Consider the following 9785-nt stretch of genomic DNA (forward strand, 5'->3'; position numbering starts at 1 on the left):
ATAGTGGTCTGTGGTTTGCTTTTATTCAAAAAGCCATCTGTCAGTATCCAGTTCTGTGAGGAGGGGGTACGGGAGAAGGGAGAAGCCTAGACTTCCTCTGCAGTGAGTTTGGCTTCTCTAAGGGCCCATTTCCACACCTATAACAGAAGAAGATACGTCTGTTATATGTCCATTAAAGCCCCTTCAAACTCTAAGGCACTGGGAGTCTATCATTTTTATTTGTTCACTTTTTCCTTTGTTCCTTCTAGATTAGATATTATTCTATATATTGAGGAAACAGCAGTGAATGAGACACACTAAGTATATAGTGAAATTTTAGCAGGAATCAAAATTTATCCTACATGGTACAAATTACATGTTTGTAATGAAAGAGGAAAAGCTGCATTTAGAGGTCTTGACATGTGTTTAAAGAATAAACAAAGGAAGTTGAAATACCCAAGACCAGCAAAAGTAAGAAGTTGCTGCCATACCTAATGTCCAATGGGAAAGGGATACATAATGTTACAAAAACCAGAGACCTTAAGAAAGGAAGAAGAGCTGCCTGGAAGAAGCTATGGTCATCGATATAGACATTTCCCCAATATAAGGAAACCAAGGCAAGCAGTTTCTCAATCTCTCTCCTCTCACATCCCAATCTCCTACCAGGGCTTCCCATTGGCAAATCCAGCTGAAAATATAAGAGCAAAAGAATTAAGGTGTTGTGGCCTTCAGCCTCCGAGAGCACCATGTGGAGCTAGGAATGCAATAAATGGAGAGGAAGAAGTCAATGGATAAAATTTGGCACATGGATCTTACCATCAAGTGGAATAAACAATTATTAAAAAGCAAACTAAAATATAACAATCAAGTTTAATTTTAAAAATAATACAGGGAAAGATATATAAAGAGGGTAGAAAGTGATTTTCAACGAGGGAGTTGTATCAGAAAACTGAAAAAAGTGTCCCATTTGACAAGCTTTGTGAGCTAAAGAATGCTTGTGTGGACTATTTTACTTAGAAAAATTTGTTATGTAAATGGGCTGTACGTGACATATGCAAGGCATGAACATAACAAGTAAAGCAAATCACCACTGCCTAAAAAGAAAACATCATCAACACCATAGACACTTGTCTGTTCCTTTTCTTCTTCTTCACCCTAAGCCCATAGAACCCAGTAGTCTGAGTTTTAATTTCTAATTACTGTTTTTCTTCTAACATGTTTCAATTTTATTATTTTTGAGATAATAAAATTACATTCTTTTGGGTCTTTATTTTTTACCCAAAGTTACTTTTTAGTAACCACTTGTGTGATGCATATCCTAGCTCTACTGCTCTGTTGAATCATGTGTTGCTACATGTTATTGCTAATTTGTTGCTATTATTTTTATCTATGAATTTTTACTTATTTTAATTCTTATTCGATTTCCATGTTTATCAGCCTCTCCTATACTTCCCATCTGTCTCTGCCTTCTGTGCTTTATAAGATTTTTAAATATCTATGTTATAGTTCATTAGTTTTTTTATTTATTTGTTTCTGTTATCCTTTATAACACTTTCCTTAGATTTAAATTAATTTATTATGGTTTTAAATTCTAGAATTTCTAGAAGCTAGTACTTTTTAATTATGTGGCATAAAAATCCATGTAACCCAAAGTTAGAGTTCCTTTCCCAGAGTTGAATGTTGAATCCTATTCAATGTTTGTGCTCTGCCCAGAATGCAGTTGAATCAATACCTCCTAATTCCACTTTCATTGGTTAACCTCGAAAATACTGACTGATATGAAATTCTATTGGTTATGAAAAATCATGATTCTAGAACATAACATCATGATAATCAAATAAGATGGAACCTTGGTCTAATAGCTACAAAGACTACTATAGGATTATTGTAGTAAAAATAATATAATATTATGCAAAAAGAGACAAGCTGATCTAGAGACCAGGGTTACTGTGAGATAGACTTATATTTAAAAAATAAGTAATAATAATGGCACCACAAATCAGACAGTTTTAGTAAATGATGTTAACAAATTTTCTGTTGAGAACAATTCATACTTATTACCACATACAAAGATGGAATCCAGATATGTTAAAGTACATATATCTAAAGATATTTGAACCTATGCTGCTAAATTACATACTATATTATAAACCAATGTTCCCTCAATAAAAAAAAAAAAAAAGATGAGAAAAATAAACAAAGAAACCAAGGAAAACCATAATGACAGAAAATAATGTGCCCTGGGATTAAGGAAGAACTTCTTAAACAAAATCCTGAAATCCTTCATTAGTGGATTTGATCACACCAAATTAAGAATTTCTGTGACTAGAGTTAACATAAATGTAACAGATATTATACTTGCCATGTCTAAAACCCACAAGGAAATCATTAGACTATACACAGAACTAATGCATATGAAAGAAAGCCTAAAAATTCCATATTTAAAAAAAAATGAAGGACAATTGAGTCAATTCATAGCTAAAGCAACCTAAAAGTTTAAGAAATAGATTGATAAATGCTCAGTCATTTGTAATCAGAAGAATGCAACTATAAACAAATAAAAAGGGAATACTTTAGATCCCAAAATACAGAATGTTGAGTGAAATTAAAAAAGAAATATATATATATCATATAAATTTAAACTACATTAAATAACAAATGGCTTATACTAATGCTTTCAACTAGAAAATTATAAACCATACATATTGGGTGTTGGGAGTAAGGAATGAACTAGAGGCCTTGCAAAGACCAATGACTTCCCAGTGTCTAGAACTAGTAGTCCTTAATTCGTAAAACCAAAGCAATACCATAGAACACAGATGAAATTATTCTACATCATTTTGGATTCCCAATTTCATCTTAGGAGTCATACCCACAGGACACCCAGCTCTGGACACCAACATCATCCAAAACCTTTGCTTTCCTGTGTATCTCTTGACTCCCCATTATCCTGGCTCTGCAGGTGAATGATAAGATGGCCTGTTTCTTTGTCTAATTTTCTAAATATTTATATTCCTACAGAAATATAGCACTAAAATAAGAACACGATGATTTTTTTATAAATTGGAATTTCAACCCAAACTTTTTTCCTCTTATTTTCTTGTATCCTTCCTATCTGTCCACTCAGCAGAATTCACTGCCTCAAGGAAAGGATCATACAGCAGAAGAGCAGAGAACATATTTTTGGTATTAAAACATAACCTATGCTCAGTCCACATAAAGATGGCCCATTTGTGGGGAGTGACAACAAAGGTCAGAGGATGGCGGGCTCCTGAGTTCAGTGTCCTGTAGGATGTTCTCCCCAAAGGAGTTGGAATCCAAGATCAGATAGAACCAGATCACTAGCTGCAGGGAGGCCCTGGAATGAATAAAATCCCTCTTTTCCTGCCTCTCAACCTGCCTCCCCAGCATCGCACTGGCACAGGGCTGGTGTCCCCTCACAGAGAATCCTGCAACTAGGCAGGAGCAAGGTCTCCCTTGTGCCTGAGAGCAGGTCACAGACAACTATTCTGAGATCCTTTCATCAGCTGGAGGTTCCAGGGCCCCAAAATTATAATGGGAATGAAGACTTCCTAGATGAGTCTGTGTGGATATAATGACTTCAGAAACACTCTTCCTTAAGTCTTTACCCTAGAACTTGAACTTAGAAAGAGAGGACACCCTACTAAACCAGTGTTTCTCAACTGTATTTTGCACCCAGCAGACATCTGGAAATACCTGGAGACGCATTTGATAGCCACGACTGGGCAGTGCTGTTGGTGTGTGCTGGGGAGAAGTCCAGGATGTGGCTGAGCACTGTGCGGTACACAGAACAGCCCTCCAAGTCAAATAATTACCCAGCTCAAAATGCTAGTGGTGTCAAGGCTGGCCCTGGCGCTAACCTGAGATTATATTTTGACTACTTGGAATAATAGGAGATTTATGATAGAAATTGTATATTTAAAAATAGAATTGTACCTAGTTTATGGACTGAAATGTGCCATCATTTGTTTATGCTAAGGAAAATATTCTTTGTCTAATATAAAATAATCAAAAATCATCAGCTTTGCATTTGACGAAAAGGCTTTGAGCGGGGAGGAAAAGTTTAAGTGGCTTTAAAATAAGGTAGAAGAGGGTCTCCCCGGTGGCGCAGCAGTTGACCGCCGGTCTGCGAAGCTGCCCTCAGCCTCTGCAGCACCGGTTCGATCCCCAGCTGCTGGGCAAGGGTCCCACATGGCACGCAGACTTCTTCTGCCATGCCCGCTGCTCCCCTCAGCAGTGTACTTCATCAGTCTGCCTGTTCTGTTCCCTGCTCTGTCTCTGGCAATTTCTCTCACCCTCCCCCATTTCTGACTGTACCCAGTGCTTGTATAAATAAAAAATAAAATAAGAAGGTAGAGGACCCCAAAATAAACAAGACGGAAAAAGAGATGGAAAAAGATGCAAGACACTTAGAACAATATCGTAAGGAAGTAAGAGGAGAAATCAGAGAAAAAATCCATGCTCAGGTTCTCAGCAACATTCAGGGGCTGATCAGTTGTTCTTACCAATGACAATGGGGCCATGGACATATTTTCAGAGACATGAGGTTGCTTTTCTGCCAGTCTATATAATTAACATTTACTATGAACCCCAACCACCATCTTTCCAGCAAGAACATCAGCAAAAGAAAAACGGGAGGTATTTTCCAAACAGTACAATAAAAGCCAACATCAGAAACGATGAAGAGAGAAGAGGAAAAAGGAAGGAGAGAGGGAGAAAGGTCTAGAAACAATTGCAGTGGGTAATAAGTAAATTAGTCTTATGTTAATGACATGCCAAAGTGTTCCATTTTTATGTGGAAGCAAATAACTATGAAGTATCACCAACATAAACACTGATTAAAAGAGATTAAATGGCGTGGGCTGAAATGTCATAACATAGCAGTGTCAGTTTGCAGTGTTCTCAAAATGTTAATGACCTCCAGCTTCAGCTGCTTCCATTACCTGTGATCTCCAGGGAGAGAAACCTCAGCAGCAGCGCTCCCAGGAGGAGCTAGAGTCTGGGTCCCTCTCCTTGCTGATAATAGATAAGATTCCATTGAAAATAATTCGGTGACATTTGGCCATTTTTCAGAAGGGAATGCAATTTAAAAGAAAAGATTTTCTCTCCTATCAGAAAGTAGTTGAGTTCATCTTACCATTTCAATAATGTTCCAGACCTGATTCAGTCACCCTTAAGCACTCTTTGAAATAATAGTCTTCTATTCTCTAATGATGACATTTCCCCAGCAATGGCAGCATCTGCAGACCAGTTAGGAAGCGAGAGTTCTTCTTCTTACAAACTAATTCTGGAAAAAAGCGTGGGTCAGGATGCATTCATAACTATTTCCCCAGGACAGATCCTAGGATGCTTCCCGAAGTGTTCATTGAGAAGGTAGACTGAGTGTCCATGCCTCCTCATTTACTTAAATAAAAATCATTAGTCTTCCGAGCTCCTCAATTATTTTTGCCTCCAAGCCAAATAAAATAGACTGACAGCCTGTGGTCTCTTTATGGATCAGTCATCCTCTCCCACCAATTCCACTAACCCAGTTTCTCTCACACAGCCAGGACATGTGCCTTCCAATCTGAGAGGTGACACATGAACCCTCTTTCATAAAACTCTTGTTAACAATTTACGGAACAAATCTTTTTTCAGGGCCTCCCCTGGCGGCACAGCGGTTGAGCGCTGGGCTGCAAAGCTACCCGCAGCCTCTGCAGCACAGGTTCAATCCCCAGCCCCCGGCGAGGGTCCCACATGGTGCGGCAGACCTCTCCTGCCGCGCCCACTGCTCCCCTCAGCAGTGTATTTCATTGATCTGCCTGTTCTGTTCCCCGCTCTGGCTCTGGTGAACTCTCTCACCCTCCCTTGCTTCTGACTGTACCCAGTGCTTGCATAAATAAGTAAATATATCTTTAAAAAAAATCTTTTTTCAAAGGTGCTACACAAGATAATTGAAATGTGAGGACTGTCTCTGGGTATGGTAACCACTCTTCAGCTCACTTGCAAACCAAGAAAGAAAGATAAGCTAATAGAGTTAAGCTAATAGAACTAAAGAGCAACAAGGCATGTGTGTGAGATCTGTGAGGTGGCTGCAGGTGAATGGGACCAGAGCTTTACATGGGAAGTCAGGGAAAGGCAGTCAAAAGAGCTCTGCCCTCTCCTTTGTCTGACCATAATGTTTTGAGTTTGAACGTGAGCACAAACTCAGTCATTGTCATCTCTTTTAAGGTGTCCAAGTAGCCTTAGTGTAGGGCCACCTCTGAAAAGAGTTTTGTCTTGGGTCAAGGTCAAGAATCACTTAGGCCACTGTTGAGGTTTAGAGTAAAGAACAAAAATTGTCTCAGCTCATGCATCTATGTGGTTTATTATTTCTTGGCTTCTGCCTTAAACAACTGTCCCCATTTGCTTCTTTTTGGATAACCCCTTTGTTAAGGACCCGGAGCCACTTCCCATTCAAAGAGGTCATCCGCCCATTTGTCCGGCCTCATACAAACTTGGATTGGGAATTTTTACCTGTGATCAACCTAAAATATGTATCTAAGTGCAGCAAGAGCTCCCAAACCCCAACTTTCAGTCAAAAAATAGGCTAGCCAGATAAAAATTTCCTATAACCCATGCACAATCTCCCCCTGTCTAGTTTACTATCTCAACCCCCAAATGGTATAATACATTTTGAGTCTGCTTCAAAAGATTGGGAACACAACCAGTTCTTGATCCCTTTCTACTATGAAAGCACAACCCACACCCTAGTCAGGTCTTTCGTCCAGCCACCCCCAAGTAGGAATCAATAGGAATTAATATTGTGTTCTTTGTTAATGATTTACATCTGGAGGCCAGTGAAGCAGAGAAAATATCAGACATGGTAAGCATAATTGGTTGGATGAGAAAATTGGATTTGATTTCCCCACAGAAAGGGGGAAGAAAGCTGTTAATGAAGGAAGAGTATAGCTGGCAGTGTAGACTTTCTTTCTAGCCCAGCAATCCTGCCACTGTTGATATTTCCAGTCATTCTTACTTAAGGAACCAACCATTACTGTATAGCACCTCAGGCATTTTATGAAACTTAACTCAGGCAATTTTCAGATGCCAGTCTCTATAGGATGTGCTCTGTATTTTAAAGAAATTTTACAATGTTTTTCCATTTACAGTATTTTAAAATATTGTCTTCTATGATATATAATAAAGGGAAATCTCTTCCCTGGTAGGCAGTTGTTCAAGATGGCCTTTCTCATGCCTCTTCCTGTTCTAACAGTGAATGATGATACTTAAACACATCACATTTAAAGGTGCATGCTGTGTTGATGCTGGGGTGGGAGGTATGATACTAAAGGAGTAAGGAATAATTTTGCTATGCAGTCATTGCTCAGTGTCTAATAGGGACTAGACCCAGGACCCTGGGGAATAACAAACTCCATAGATGCTCAAGTCCTTTGCATAAAACAGTGTAGAATTTGCACATGACCTATGCACATCCTCCCATATGCATTAGATCATCTCAAAACTACTTCTAGTATCTACTATAATGTAAAACATTATGTAAATATTTGATGTACTATATTTAGGGAATTATGACAAGCAAAAAGAGGATACAACAGATTGGCTGTTGTTTTTATGATGAGAAAAAAGTGTTAGGTAAACCTCATTGAATTTGCAAAAGAAACATATTTGTAGGTAGGAAATTCAAGAGAACTTTGACATTTGATGAGTTCAGCTGTCTCAGTACTCAGTACGTCAATTGCACGACGACCCTTGGTACTCACTGAGCTTGATGGGTCCAGGTCCCCTGGTAACAATGAGAGGAAGGTGCATATGTTGTGAGCAGTAGCGGGGTTATCACTCTAAGCCATCACTCTAAGCATCACTCTAAGCCATCAGGTTGGTGTTGTCAGAGTCACAGAGATTTATAGACCCTTCTGGTAAGAAATATTTTTTCTATATCAATCCAGTCCTTCAAAAAACAAACAAATGAAACAAAAAAACTAAGGCTTATAAGAGTAACTTTCCCTAAACCTATGAATTTAAAATCTTCTTTTCCATGTAGACAGATTCAATGTAGAACTAAAAGAGAGCCTACAGGTGCTAGGGGATATAGGCTCCTTTGAGTTATTTCTTTATTCCCTTCATATTCCCAGAGAACCCAGTGAGCAAGTTTTGAAAACCACTAAACCAAATTATTTCCTTCACTGGCTGCCAACTCTGCCACCCCTGCAATTGTGTGGTGCCTGCCGGAACAGCCTCAAACAACAATTAATTTATTAGAACTAAGAAGTTTTTGTATCTTCCAGTGTCGCCTATAAAAATGCAAATGCTCCTAGGAGAAGAAACATCTTAAGCAATTATGGGGGATTATTTTATCAATTCAATTTGCAGCTTGGAGGCTTAGGAGACAGCAAAGCTCTGTAGAATTGGAGACAGATAACAGAAGCAAAAAAAAAAAAAAAAAGAAAGAAAACACATGCAATCAAGGAAAAAATTTCTTTACTTCCTGAGATTGTACAGGACCCTCTTAATGGGTTATCAGTAGTTTTAAAATAATGACAGTTATGAAATGGCCAACAATCAAATGTATTCTGAATGCCAGATATTCTTCCAAGTCTCAAATTATGTACTAGCTCATTTTACATAACCCTTTGTGCATTAACTCATTTAGGTATTCCTTGTAACAACTATATGATGAAAGTACTGTATTTATGTCATATTACTGATGAGAAAATTGAGACTTGGGAGAGTTAAGACCACACAGCTAGTAAGGGGCTCTAGAGCCAAGATCAAATCATCACAGTCTGGCTCTAGAACCTTGATGAGTCAGTCCGATGGGTCATCATCCCAAGAGGTGGACAGTTATTGGATTCTCTACACTCCCAAAGGGTGGTCCTTCTGAATTTTAACTTTCTAACTTCAGTGATTATCTTGCGTGGCTGATTGTCTTAGAAAAAAGGCAAGAGGGATGAATTTCCAGTGAGCTACATGCTTATTGAGATGGTAGTTATTCTTTGGCTTTCTGCCCAAGCAAGTTCTAACCATCTGAGTAAGAACTTCACTTAATTGAGCTGGAGTTTTCACGTCTGCCACATGCTACCACAACAGCTGTACTGAACAACTCCACAAAATTAATAAGCATAGATTGTGTGTTAATATCATGTTTTGGAGCTGAATTGTGAGTCCTTACTAACATATGTGAAAGAAAATATAACTTTCAGTCCTAAGGTATGCTCTCTGTATAGTGAGTGCTTTCAAAAAAAAGTACAATAAGCAAACGGGGGGAAGTAGTAAGTTTACACTGGAGAAAACTGACAAACATACTAGTCAGATTATCAGATCACATCCAGGGTATTGTCATGATCCTGGAACAAAAAGGACAGTGGATGAAAACTTGGGAAATCTGTAAAAAGTGTGGACTTTAATTCATAATAATGTATTATTGAAGATAAGAAGTTCATCTTATTTAATTTTTATTTCTTTGTAATCCAAATATTTATTTTTGTTTTATTTAGTTTGTATCTATTTGTTTTCTCTATATACCACCTATGAGTGAAATCATGTGGTATTTTGTCTTGTTCTAACTTATTTCACTAAGCATAATTTCCTCTAGGTTCCATGTTGCTGCAAAAGGCAGAATTTCACAGTATCCCATTATGCATAAAACATATCTTTAACCATTCATCAATCCATTGGCTATTGTAAATAGTACTGTAATATAACAATATATAAATTTTAGTTGTTAGCTAACAAATATGCCATATTCACATAAGGAGTACATTTGTACTCTTTCACCATCTCTCCCTATTCCCCTACCACTAAAC

The 9785-nt window shown here is 38.1% G+C and overlaps 1 long non-coding RNA gene across 1 annotated transcript in view; it reads right to left on the bottom strand.

The window, feature by feature from the left end:
* LOC129146249 (uncharacterized) overlaps window positions 1-7832 on the bottom strand; it is a 34504-nt gene extending 26672 nt beyond the window's left edge. Inside the window, exons 1-2 of the long non-coding RNA XR_008552806.1 lie at window positions 7743-7832; window positions 5138-5287 (exon numbers count right to left, since the gene is read on the bottom strand). This is a non-coding gene — a long non-coding RNA (uncharacterized LOC129146249). The remainder of the gene's footprint in view (window positions 1-5137; window positions 5288-7742) is intronic.
* Window positions 7833-9785: the final 1953 nt, after the last annotated feature.

The sequence above is a fragment of the Talpa occidentalis genome, unplaced genomic scaffold, assembly GCF_014898055.3.
Source record: "Talpa occidentalis isolate TD23 unplaced genomic scaffold, MPIMG_talOcc4v2.1 talOcc4.2, whole genome shotgun sequence".
In the NCBI taxonomy this organism is placed as follows: domain Eukaryota; kingdom Metazoa; phylum Chordata; class Mammalia; order Eulipotyphla; family Talpidae; genus Talpa; species Talpa occidentalis.